The following is a 14,640-nucleotide window of genomic DNA, read 5'->3' on the forward strand; positions in this document are numbered from 1 at the left end:
CTTACACCAGGAGGAAGTTTCAAATCATCAATGGGTGTGTTTGGGTCTTCATACCACACGTTGATGAAATCGAGGAGGACCTTGGGGTCCATCGCCAGAGGAATAGCACTGCCTGATGCTTGTGCTACCCTTTCTTGTTTGTTCCTGATGATGGCTTCCAGAGTTTCATCATCATATTCTTCACTTCCCTCTGATGCAGACGGGACTGTGATGTTTCTTGGGCTGGGTAGAGGTGCAGGTTCAGTAGTAGCCAAAGTCTTCACATGGGGAGTTGAAGACTTTGTCTCCGAGCTAGTTGCAGCTGGGAGTGAGGAGCTGGAGCTGGCAGTCGTAGTCTTCACGACTTTCTTCTGTACTGGCTTTGGAGGTGGAGCTGAGGACTTTGGTGTAGATGAGATTGGTGCTGAGGGTTTTGGCGCTGATGGTTTTGGTGTGGACGGTTTTGGAACCGAGGGTTTTGGAGCTGAGGGTTTGGTGACTGAAGCGTGTGCAAACTTTTCTTGGGGTTTTGAAGCTTTTGCCTTTGCTGGCACAGACTTTGGTTGAGGAATCTCGGAGCCTGAGGTTTCTGCTGCTGAGGAATGAGCAGCACCGGAGGCAGCAGCTGAAGATTCATGAAATTTCTTCACTGTTGTTTCTGCTTGCTTCTTGAGCTTGGCCAGATGCCTTTCTTTTTCCTCCGGGTAGTCATCAAGTGTCATAAGACTTGAGGGATGAGCAACTTGATGATCCTCAAGCGGGGCCCTTCTGCGAGGAGGCTTCAAGGTGAATTTCTTCGCATACTTTGGAGTCACAAACCTGTACTCCTTCCACTTCTTTGCCCATCTGCGTTCAATTTTCTGCAGCCTAATCTTCCTTTTAGGCATAGTCTCAGGTTCATCATCAGGCGTGCAGTAGTCTAGGTATATGTCATCAGGAATGTCCACAGCTGTGTTCTGCTCCAGTTTCTTTCCTCCCTTCAGTTTCCTTTCTTCCTCCATTTTCTTCAGACGAGGAACTATCTAAGGATTCTGAACTCTTGAGGATTCTGATGAGCCTTGAAGAGTTTCTTCCAGAAACGCTGCAAATGAGTTAATGCGATGAGAACCGAGAGATTCATCAGCTGACATGTGTGTACCTGTGAACACAGTATAGTTGCGAGGAATTTGGAGAGGTCATATGCGTTCTCAAATTTGAAGAAAAAGGAAAGGTTTGACAATTTGAGGAATATAACCAGTGGTTGAGGAATTTGCTTAAGCATTCTGTTCTTGGGTTCCAGAGTTGTACAGATCCGAAAATTCGCACAATTGAGGAATCTCGTGAAAATCTTAGATGCTTAGCTAGTTCATCAATGATTGTGGTGATGGATAGTGTGTGAGGAATCATGTACGCATCGTATCTTGAAGAAAAACAGATTTCACAAGGGAGAGGTAAAATTTTAGATCTAATCTGTTGTAAAAATGGGATATAATTACCCTGGAAGGTGCGAACGAAGAACAGAAAAAGGTGGTGTTGGAGAGGTTCTTCGGTCAAGTGTCCAATGCACCCTAACTTGGCAGCAGAGGACGTCTACGGCGGCGGCGGACGTAGATGTTCCGTCTCCGGCGTGATCCTGGCGGCGAGAAGGTTGAGGCAGTGAAGCTCTTCCTTGCCGGCGTCAAGACTTCCAGCGGTGGCGCTAGGGTTCGGTGTGCTGTGGCAGGAGAGCGATGAGGCGAAGAAGATGATACCGAGGGGGTTAAGGACATATTTATAGCCCGAAAGTTACTGTTTGGCGCGAAAGTTTCGGACCGAATAGCCCTTGCCTCTACGTCTCCGCAGGACACGTGTAGCTCCCGTACGATGCGGTGGAGATAGTGGAGATCGTGGCTATCCAATCGTGGGAAGTGGGGGTTCAGTTACTGTTCCTTTGAAGAAAACAATTTTTCAAAGATTTGAGGATTTTCGTTACAAAATCATCAGCTGACAAGGATTCAGTGAGGATTTGGAACAGAGTTTCAAGTAGGACGCATATGAAGAATTGAATAGACTGGATAAGTATAGCATAGAGGGAAGATCGGGTCCGATCACATTCACTTAGCAGAAACATCAACTTGAAGAAATAGCAATAAGTGAATGCTGTTGAGGACTAGAAATCTCAGTCTACCTAGGCAAATGAAAGTCATCAAGTGTTTTTGAAGATTTTGCAATAGATCATCACAATGAAGAACAACTGTTTTGAAGAAAAATGCATTGTGAGGAATTTGATCATTTGAAGAAAATCAACTTGAGGAATTTCACATTGGGCGGTGGCGTTGCCCACCATATAAGAAAGTTGATTACAGACGCCGCGTACAATTGTCGTAGGGCCCTGAGAATCAATTTGTTCGTTAATTTCTTCACATTCAGAGTGACTTTCTTCATCGGTTGAAGAAAATCGTTTCATCACGTGTTGCACATCTAAGTCATCAACTTTGCATAAGTGTTAGGATGTGTGCATGTTTTTACAAAACATTTGAAGACTCTAAGATATTTAGCTCACACCGCAACTTGCAAAACCTTTTCTCATCTAAGGGCTTAGTGAAGATATCAGCCAGTTGATCATCAGTCTTCACATGGTCGATGAGGATATTGCCCTTGAGGACATGGTCCCGAAGAAAATGATGACGAATCTGGATGTGCTTGGTCTTCGAGTGCTGTACTGGGTTGTAGGCAATCTTGATAGCACTCTCATTGTCACAGTAGAGAGGCACATTCTTCATGTTGATGCCGTAGTCCTTGAGGGTTTGCTTCATCCATAGTAATTGAGCACAGGAAGAACCAGCAGCAATGTACTCAGCTTCGGCAGTGGAGAGTGATACGCAGTTCTGCTTCTTTGAGGACCAGCAAACAAGTGATCTTCCGAGGAAATGGCATGTGCCACATGTTGACTTGCGATCCACACGGTCACCAGCATAGTCTGAATCAGAATACCCTACCAGATGAAGATTGGAGCCCTTGGGATACCATAATCCTAGTGTTGGTGTGTGAGCTAAGTATCGAAGAATATGTTTTACAGCCTTATGGTGTGATTCCTTCGGTTTTGCTTGAAAACGTGCACACATGCAAACACTAAGCATTATGTCTGGCCTAGATGCACATAGATACAATAAAGAGCCAATCATAGAACGGTATACCTGCTGATCGAAATCTTTACCATTTTCATCAGTGCCGAGGTGACCGTTGGTAGGCATTGGAGTCTTGGCACCTTTGCATTCATGCATGTCGAATTTCCTCAGAACATCCTTGAGGTATTTCTCCTGTGATATGAAGATTCCATTGTTTTGTTGACGAATTTGAAGACCTAAGAAGAATTTCAGCTCCCCCATCATAGACATCTGATATTCTTCACTCATCATATAGGCAAATTCATCACTGTATCTTTTGTCAGTACAACCAAATATGATATCATCAACATAAATTTGACATACAAACAGTTCATTATCATAAGATTTTGTGAAAAGAGTTGGATCGAGTGAACCAGGTTTGAAGCCTTTCTTCATGAGGAATTCCTTCAATGTATCATACCATGCCCGAGGGGCTTGCTTGAGGCCATATAGAGCCTTCTTGAGTCTGAAGACTTTGTCTGGATTCTTTGGATCCTCAAAACCTGGGGGCTGAGCAACATATACTTCTTCCTCAAGCTTACCATTGAGGAATGCACTTTTCACATCCATTTGATATAAGATGATGTTATGATGATTAGCATAAGCAAGTAGAATTCGAATAGCTTCAAGTCTAGCAACAGGTGCAAAAGTTTCATCGAAATCTATTCCTTCAACCTGGGTGTAGCCTTGGGCTACAAGTCGTGCCTTGTTCCTCACCACTTGACCGTCCTCATCTTGCTTGTTTCGGAATATCCACTTGGTGCCGATGATGTTATGCTTGCGAGGATCGGGTCGTTTGACGAGCTCCCATACGTGATTCAGCTTGAATTGAAGAAGTTCGTCTTGCATGGCTTGGATCCACTCCGGTTCCAGAAAAGCCTCAGCAACTTTTGAGGGTTCTGTGATAGATACAAAAGAGAAATGCCCACAAAAGTTAACTAATTGTGAAGCTTTTGAGCGAGTGAGAGGACCTGGCGCGTTGATGTCGTTGAGGATTTTGTCAAGTTCTACTTCATTTGCAATCCTCGGATGAGCTGGTTGAGGATTTTGTCTGGGCTGCGGAAGTGGTGTTGTTGCAATTTCCTCAGGTGCATCTTCTTGGTTTCTGTCAGCGATAGGGATTATTTCTTCTTCAATTTCCTCAGTGGGAACAATGTCTTCAGTAGGCTTAAGCTTTATTGCTTCCTCAGGGGACAGTTTATCTGGATCAGAAGGCAATTGCTCTCTTTGCGAGCCATTAGTTTCATCGAACCGCACATCTATAGTCTCAACAACTTTGTTGTGATAGTTGTTGAAGACTCTGTAGGTGTGCGAGTCCTTTCCGTAACCGAGCATAAAACCTTCATGTGCCTTAGGTGCAAATTTTGAGCTATGATGAGGATCTCTAATCCAGCATTTTGCACCGAAGACTTTGAAATAACTTACATTGGGTTTCTTGTCAGTGAGGAGTTCATATGAGGTTTTCTTGAGGAATTTGTGAAGATATACCCTGTTGATGATATGACATGCAGTGTTGATTGCTTCAGGCCGGAATCGACAAGGAGTCTGACATTCTTCAAGCATAGTTCTTGCCATTTCAACCAGAGTCCTGTTCTTTCTTTTGACGACACCATTCTGCTGAGGAGTATAAGGAGCAGACAATTCGTGAGTAATACCAAGTTCATCAAGATAATCATCAAGACCAGTGTTTTTGAACTCGGTTCCATTATCACTCCTAATATGTTTGATCTTGATGCCGAAGTTCGTCGAGGCCCTTGAAGAAAATCGTTTGAAGATTTCCTGCACTTCAGTTTTATACACTATGATATGCACCCAAGTGTATCTGGAATAATCATCAACTATGACAAAGCCATATAGAGATGCTGCATTGGTTAGCGTTGCATAGTGAGTAGGTCCAAACAAATCCATATGAAGCAATTCAAATGGACGGGTAGTGGTCATGATGGTTTTGGAGGGATGCTTGGATCTGGTCATTTTTCCAGATTCACAAGCACCGCAGAGATGATCCTTGAGGAATTTGACTGATTCGATGCCAATGACATGCTTCCTCTTTGCAAGTGTGTGCAAATTCCTCATGCCTGCATGACCTAGTCTTCTGTGCCACAGCCATCCTTCCGAGGTTTTTGCTAGTAAGCAAGTGGCTGGTTGAGGACCTGTAGAGAAGTCAACAATGTACAAATCCCCTCTTCTTACACCTTCGAAGACTTTGGATCTGTCAGATTCCATGATGACTACACATCTATATCTACCAAAGATAACAATCATATCAAGATCACAAAGCATCGAGACTGACATGAGGTTAAAACCAAGGGATTCAACAAGCATCACTTTGTCCATATGCCTATCCTTGGAGATAGCTACTTTGCCAAGTCCCAATACCTTGCTTTTACCTTTATCAGCATATGTGATTTGCTTCAGAGGTGATGGAGTTAGTGGCATATTCATCAGTAGGCTTTTATCAACAGTCATGTGATGTGTGCAGCCACTATCGAGAACCCACTCAGTGTTTTTGGGTTTGTCATCCTGCAGATGAATTAGTACAGCTTACCATCTCATATGCTTCAAGTTTGAAGAATATGATGCTAATTTCATCAGTTTAGTGATTTCATCACTACAGAAATGTAAGGACGTGTGAAATATTTCTATTTCATCAATCATTAGCTTGCGTCCTATCAAGCATTTCCTCAGGTCTCCAGCAAATTCTTCAGATGATGATTTTCATCTGGAGACCTGACCTGCAGAAGTGATTAGTTTGATTTCTTCACCACCCACATCTGAAGGGGTGGCAAAGCGTTCAACATCCTGCGAGCACCATATGAGAAAGGTTGCATTGAAGCTAATGCACTTCTCTTAACAGTAGGGGGGTTAAAGTACTCATATGAGTATGCAGAGAACTGGTTTGAGGATTTATGAACATAATGATTTGAAGAGTAGCACTCATAATCATATTCCTTGTAGTTTCCCTGCATGTTCGACGTATAAGCACGGGTATGAGCATAGTTTTGACCAGTTGAGGATTTTGATCCTCTTGAAGACTTTGGTCCTCCTGAGGAATTTGATCTGGGGTTCAGATTCTTCAGAGGTGATGTCATGAGGACATTCACTTGAAGATTTTCAAGACAGCTTTTGGGAACCCAGATTTTCCTCAGAGGAGGGCCATTCCTGCAGTTATTTCCAACATATCGAGCAAATACTTTACCAGATTGATCTTTGAACAGTTTATAGTTGGAATCAAATGACTCATCCGAGGAATAGGATAATTCACATGAGAAGCCAGTTAGATTAGATGGATCAAAAGGAGGCCCAGTAGCAGCAACCCATGAGGTTTTGGGATACTGCTCAGGTTTCCAATAAGATCCATCAGCATTCAATTTCCTCTCAAAGGCAATTCCTTCTTTCCTCGGGTTCCTGTTCAGGATCTGCTTTTTGAGCACATCACAAAGGATTTGATGTCCTTTGAGGCTTTTGTACATGCCTGTCACGTACAATTCCTTCAACCCTGCATTTTCATCAGTGACATTTGTGTTTTCCTCAAGTGAGGAAATTGACACAACAGGTGCAGTTGAAGAATCTGTAGCAGTGGTAGCATTTGAAGATTCTGGTGAAGAATTAGCAGTTTCACGATCAATGCATTTAAGACATGGAGGAATAAATTCAACTTGACTAGCGCTGATCTGTTGAGCTAGTAATGAATCATTTTCCATACGAAGATCATCATAAGACATCCTCAACTTCTCAAGATCAAGCTTCCTTTGAAGAAATTCGTAGGAAAGCTTCTCATGATCAGTGAGGAGTGTATCATAACGATCCTGAAGAATATCAAATCTAGACTGAAGATTTTTCATGTCATCAGTGAGGATTTGATTAAGATTCATTTCTTCATTCAACAGATCATCACTTTTGTCTAGCAGTTTTTGAAGCTTTTCCAGAGCAGTTTGTTGTTTAGTGGCAATGATGGCAAGTTTACTGTAACTGGGTTTTTTGTAATCATCATGTTCACAGTCACTTGAATCAGAGGAGGAGGTATTATGTGATACCTTTGAACCTTTTGCCATGAAGCAATAGGTTGGAGCGAAGTCATCAGCATAGTCATCAGTATGGATGGTGCACTCATTTTCTTCAATATTGAAGATTGACTTGCTGACGAAATTGGTTGCTAGTGCAAGACTAGCCTGTCCGGATTCTGAATCTTCTCCAGAGCCTTCTTCATCATCACATTCTTCTGATTCTGCCTCGGAATCCATTTCCTTGCCAATAAGTGCCCGAGCCTTTCTGAAGCTAGTCTTCTTGTGTGAGGAAGACTTTGAAGATGAGAATTTTGAGGATTTCTTCTTCTTCCTTGAGTCATCAGAACTGTCATCCTTGTATTTCTTCTTCTTTGATTCCTTTCCCCAGCGAGGACAATCAGCAATGTAATGACCTGATTTCTTGCACTTGTGACAGGTCCGTTTCTTGTAGTCCTCAGATGCAGATTCTGATTTCCTCATGTCTCTTCTTGATGATTTACCGAACTGGCCTCGTCGTGTAAATCTCTGGAATTTCCTCACAAGCATTGCAAGCTCCTGTCCAAATTCTTCAGGGTCACAACTGTTGTCTTCTGTTTCTTCTTCAGATAAGGAAATTGCTCTAGCCTTCAGTGCTCGTGGTCTGGAATAGCTTGGTCCATATAGATCTCTCTTTTCTTCTTGCTGGAATTCATGAGTATTTAGCCTTTCAAGAATATCAGCTGGATCAAGCATCTTGTAGTCTGGTCTTTCTTGAATCATCAGAACTAGAGTGTCAAATGAAGGATCCAAGGATCTCAGCAGTTTCTTCACAACTTCGTGATCAGTGATGTCTCGAGCTCCCAGTGCTTGCAGTTCATTTGATATATCAGTGAGGCGATCAAAGGTGTCTTGGCAGCATTCATTGTCATGTCTCTTGAAGCGATTGAAGAGATTGCGAAGAATATCAACACGAGAGTCACGCTGGGTTGATACTCCTTCATTTACCTTGCACAATCTCTCCCAGATCAGTGTTGCAGATCCCAAAGCACTTACTCTACCAAACTGACCTGGGCTCAAATAGCCACAAATGATGTTCTTCGCTTGAGAATCGAGTTGCTTAAATCTCTTCACATCAGCTGCAGTGACACTAGCAGAAACGAGGGGAACGCCATTTTCCACAATATACCAGAGATCATTGTCAATTGCTTGCAGATGCAGTTGCATTTTGTTCTTCCAGAAAGGAAAGTTCTTCCCTTCGTAGGTGGGACATGGTGCAGTCACCTTGAACATGCCTGCAGTCGACATAACTAAAACTCCAGGTGGTTAAACCAAAATCACACAGAACAAGGGAGTACCTTGCTCTGATACCAATTGAAAGTGCGTTATATCGACTAGAGGGGGGGTGAATAGGAGATTTTTAGAATTTCATCACTGAGGAAATTCCTTTTGAGGAAATTCCTCACTGATGACTAACTTACAGCGGAAACAGTTAAGGATCAGTTTTGCAATCGTTCACAATGGCAGTATTACAGAGTGAAGATTATGAAAACAGATTGCACAGCAAGCAGGCACGCAGAATACAGATGATGATTTACTCAAGTGAAGAATTTGGGGTGAGGAAATTCAGAGAGAGTCTTCAGCAAATTCTTCAAACAGTCACAGTGAAAGTCATCAACACATAATACAGAGAATGTAAAGAGTTGAGGAATTATAACCCGATTCTTGGTGAAGACTGTCGTTGATGACCCAGTTCCAACTGCTGTGACAGTTGTACATCTGGTTTGGAGCGGCTTGGTATTTAAACCAAAGGACACCCAGTCCCGGGACACAAAGTCCCTACCGTATTCTCCTTGAGCTAAGGACACACAGTCCTCGCCCAACACTCGTGGTAAGTCTTCAGGGCAGACTTCCAAACCCTCACAAACTCGGTCACCCGGCGATCCACAATTGACTGCTGGATTGCTGTAGACCATGACGCCTAACCGTCTGGAGGATGCACCGTCCTCAAAGGTAAACGGCTTCAGTCCCACACAGGAACAACTTCTTCAGTGATGCTCAATCACTAGATTTGGTTTCTGGTTTCGGTGGGTGGTGTATTTCCTCACTGATGATTTACTCTCGAAAGCTCTGAGGAATTGGGTTGCTCTTATGACAAGTGTCAGTTTCTAGCGGAGCAGCCAACCAGCTAGTGGTTGTGGGGGGCGGCTATTTATAGCCTGGGAGCATCCCAACATGATTTGACATTAATGCCCTTAAACAATATGACCGTTGGAGTGGATAAGATCAGTGACTTGGCGTGGCTTATCGAAACGGTCGGGACTCTCAACTGTGAGAGTCCTCATGTCACTCATATTCCTCACTTGAGGCTTTTGGTAGGATTTGGCTTGGGTTGAGCATCATGAGGAAATCCATTCCATAGTGTTACTTTGACCCCCTTTAACAGTACGGTGTTCCTATTCAGCAAGTGCGAAGAAAATAAAACAGAAAGCGAAAATCTTCACGCTTCAATTTATTCAGAACGATTTTCTTTAGGAACCACCGATCTTCTCAATATCAATATCTTCATGAGGAATTATCAATTTCATCGCAATTTCTTCGCGATTCATTTCTTCAGCTTCAGACCAATTTCTTCAACTGAAGACATATATTTTTAGGGGTCGATATTCTTCAAATATCTCAAACTCCTCAATGACTTATAGATCCTGTGTACACTTATAAACACATTAGATACTTAACCTATAAGTCTTCAAACCACCAAAATCACTAAGGGGCACTAGATGCACTTACAAAAACGAGAGGCAACTGGCAAACAAATTAAATGCAAGAGATGAGTTTGCGACACTTACTTGGATGAGTTCTTGACTTGATCTTCCTCCCCGGCAACGGCACCAGAAATTCTTCTGCTACGGCAACAAAAGTCCTTCCCTGGCGCTTAGGAATTCTTCTTGTTACTTCTCTGATTTGCGTTGGTTTTTCCCTTGAAGAGGAAAGGGTGATGCAGCACAGGAGCAGTAAGTATTTCCCTCAGTTTGAGAACCAAGGTATCAATCCAGAAGGAGGGCCTCGTCAAGTCCAAAGTACCTGCGCAAACACAAACAAACTTGCACCCGACGCTTCAAAGGGGTTGTCAATCCCTTCAAGATTGTTTGCAAAAGTGGGATCTGAAGGCAGAAAGTGCAACGAGGTGAAAAGTGTAAGTTTGAACATATGGTGTGGAGTAGACCCTGGGGGCCATAGTGTTCACTAGAGGCTTCTCTCAAAATAGCAAATATCACGGTGGGTGAACAAATTACTGTCGAGCAATTGATAGAACCGCGCAAAGTCATGACGATATCTAAGGCAATGATCTAGCATATAGGCATCACGTCCGAAACAAGTAGACCGATACTTTCTCCATCTACTACTATTCTTCCACACATCGACCGCTATCCAGCATGCATCTAGTGTATTGAGTTCATGACGAACAGAGTAGCGCTTTAAGCAAGATGACATGATGTAGAGGGATAATCTCAAACCAATGATGAAAACCCCATCTTTTTACCCTTGATGGCAACAACACGATACGTGCCTCGCTACCCCTTCTGTCACTTGGTGAGGTCACCGCACGGTATGAACCCAAAACCAAGCACTTCTCCCGTTGCAAGAATCATAGATCTAGTTGGCCAAACAAAACCCACAACTCGAAGAGAATTACAAGGATATGAAATCATGCATAAGAGAGATCAGAAGAAACTCAAATAAGATTCATAGATAATCTGATCATAAATCCACAATTCATCGGATCTCGACAAACACACTGTAAAAGGAGATTACATCGGATAGATCTCCATGAAGATCATGGAGAACTTTGTATTGAAGATCCAAGAGAGAGAAGAAGCCATCTAGCTACTAGCTAAGGACCCGTAGGTCTATGGTGAACTACTCACGCATCATCGGAGAGGTCGTGGTGTTGATGGAGAAGCCTTCCATGTCCAAATCCCCCCTCCGGCAGTGCACCAGGACGTGCCCCAGATGGGATCTTGCGGAGACAGAAGCTTGCGGCGGCGGAAAAGTGATTACGATGTTCCCCTGATTTTTTGGGAATATTTGGGAATTTATAGGCGCAAGATCTTGGTCAGGGGACCTCCAGGGGGCCCACAAGCCTGCATGGCGCGGCCCCCCTGGCCGCGGGGTGGAGGCTTGTGGGGCCCCTGGGGCTCTTCTGGCTTGGCCCCCAAGCTCTCCGATCTTCTTCCGTTCCAGAAAATATCTTTTTTGGGATTTTCTTCCGTTTGGACTCCGTTTCAAAATCTCCTCTGAAAGGGGTCAAAAACTTGGAAAAAACAGGAACTGGCACATGGCACAGAGTAAATAAGTTAGTCCCAGAGAATAAATAAAAGGCATGCAAAACATCCCAAGTTTGACAAGATAATAGCATGAAACCATCAAAATTATAGATACGTTGGAGATGTATCAACCACCACCATCACTCGAGATGGACACTTGAGTAGATGGCTAGGGGAACCAACCTTAGCTTGTTACAAGCTTGGGGAGGTGCCCCGGTATCGTATCACCATCACTTTTACCATTATCATCTATCTTAGTTCGATCCTTAGTTATTTCCTGATCTAGAGAAATAAAATTTCAGATTTTCTTTGCTTAGAGTTTTTGCTTTGAGATCTATCTATCCTTGTAATCCTGTGTGAGAGTTATATAATAAAGATTAGTTGAGTTTGTGTGCTTTACTCTCATGCATCATGTTGGGGAACGTAGTAATAATTCAAAAACAATCCTACGTGTCACCAAGATCAATCTAGGAGATGCTAGCAATGAGAGAGAGGGAGTGCATCTTCATACCCTTCAAGATCGCTAAACGGAAGCGTTGCAAAGAACGCGGTTGATGGAGTCGTACTAGCGGCGATTCAAATCGCGGAATATCCGATCCAAGCGCTGAACGAACGGCGCCTCCACGTTCAACACACGTACAACCCGGGAATGTCTCCTCCTTCTTGATCCAGCAAGGGGAGAGGAGAAGTTGAGGGAGAGCTCTGGCAGCACGATGGCATGGTGGCGGTGGAGCTCGTGGTTCTCTCGCAGAGCTTCGTTAAGCACTACGGAGGAGGAGGAGGTGTAGGAGGGGGATGGTTGCACCGGGGGCTAGACATCAGCTCCCATGCGCCTCCCCACTATATATAGGGATGGAGGGGGATGGTTTCTTTCCCTCCAAGTGCATTGGGGCATTGGCAAAGGTGGGAGGAAAGAAATCCCATCCTTTCCCTTCCCCACCGATTGTTATCCCCCTTTTTTAGGGATCTTGATCTTATCCCTTCGGGGTATGATCTTATTCCTTCTAAGGGGGGATCTTGGTGCGCCTTGACTAGGGGTGTCGGGCCTTGCCCCCACTACCCATTTTCATGTGGGTCCCCCAATGCAGGTGGGCCCCACCCCGGAACCTTCTAGAACCTTCCCGGTACAATACCGAAAAATCTCGAATATTTTCCGGTGTTCAAAATAGGACTTCCCATATATAAATCTTTACCTCCGGACCAATACGGAACTCCACGTGACATCCGAGATATTATCCGGGACTCCGAACAACTTTCTGTAACCATATACAATTCCTATTACAACTCTAGCGTCACCGAACCTCAAGTGTGTAGACCCTACAGGTCCGGGAACCATGCAGACATGAACGAGACACGTCTCTGTCCAATAACCAATAGCGGGATCTGGATACCCATATTGGCTCCTACATGTTCCACGATGATCTCATTGGATGAACCACGGTGTTATGGATTCACTTAATCCTGTATACAATTCCCTTTGTCCATCGGTATGTTACTTGCCCGAGATTCGATCGTCGGTATCCCTATACCTTGTTCAATCTCGTTACTGGTAAGTCTCTTTACTCTTCCATAACACATGATCCCGTGACTAACTCCTTAGTCACATTGAGCTCATTATGATGATGTATTACCGAGTGGGCCCAGAGATACCTCTCCGTCACACGGAGTGACAAATCCCAGTCTCGATTCGTACCAACCCAACAAACACTTTCGAAGATACCTGTAGTGCACCTTTATAGTCACCCACTTACGTTGTGACGTTTGATACACGTAAAGCATTCCTACGGTATTCGGGAGTTGCACAATCTCATGGTCTAAGGAAATGATACTTGAAATTAGAAAATCTCTAGCACACGAACTACACGATCTTGTGCTATGCTTAGGTTTGGGTCTTGTCCATCACATCATTGTCCTAATGATGTGACCAGTTATCAATGACATCCAATGTCCATGGTCAGGAAACCATGACCATCTATTGATCAACGAGCTAGTAAACTAGAGGCTCAGTAGGGACATGGTGTGGTCTATGTATTCACACATGTATTACGATTTCTGGTTAATACAATTATAGCATGAACAATAGACAATTATCATGAACAAGGAAATATAATAATAGCCACTTTATTATTGCCTCTAGGACATATTTCCAATGGTCTCCCACTTGCACTAGAGTCAATAATCTAGTTCACATCACTATGTGATTGTAATGAATCTAACACCCATGGGGTTTGATCATATCTTGCTTGTGAGAGAGGTTTCTAGTCAATGGGTCTGAGCCTTTCAGATCTGTGTGCTTTACAAATCTCTATGTGATCGTGTAGATGCGGCAACCACGAGCCATTTGGAACTATTCCAAATGACTGCTCCACTATACGAATCCAGTTACCTACTCAGAGTCATCTGGATTAGTGTCAAAGCTTGCATCGACGTAACCCTTTACGACGAACTCTTTTATCACCTTCATAATCGAGAAAAATTCCTTAGTCCACTAGTTACTAAGGATAAATTTTGACTATTATCCAGTAATCTATTCCTGGATCACTTTTGTACCCCTTTACAGATTCATGGCAAGGCACATATCAGGTGCAGTACACAACATAGCATACTATAGAGCCTACGGCTAATGCATAGGGGGCGACTTTCGTCCTTTCTCTTTCTTCTGCCATGGTCAGGCTTTTGAGTCTTACTCAAAATCACACCTTACAATGCAGTCAAGAACTCCTTCTTTAACTGATTGATTTTGAACTCCTTCAAAAATCTTCTCAAGGTATGTATTCATTTGAAAGTACTATTAAGCATTTTGATCTATCTTTATACATATTGATGCTCAATGTTCAAGTAGCTCAATCCAGGTTTTCCTTTGGAAAACACTTTTCAAACAACCCTATATGCTTTCCAGAAATTCTTCGTCATTTCCGATCAACTCATCATAAATTCTATAGTGTTCCCACTCACTTATTTGGAAATACAACTTCCTCATAAACTTTGTATAAAACCAATATCTTTGATCACTTCATCAAAGCGTATATTCCAGCTCCGAGATGCTTGCTCCATTCCATAGTAGGATCGCTAGAGCTTTGCATACTTGTTAGCATCCTTTAGAATTGACAAAACCTTCTGGTTGTATAACATACAACCTTTCCTCAAGGAAACCGTTGAGCAAACAACATTTTGACACCTATCTGCAAGATATCATAAATGATGCAGCAACTGCTAACATAATTC

The sequence above is a fragment of the Hordeum vulgare genome, chromosome 1H, assembly GCF_904849725.1.
Source record: "Hordeum vulgare subsp. vulgare chromosome 1H, MorexV3_pseudomolecules_assembly, whole genome shotgun sequence".
NCBI lineage: Eukaryota > Viridiplantae > Streptophyta > Magnoliopsida > Poales > Poaceae > Hordeum > Hordeum vulgare.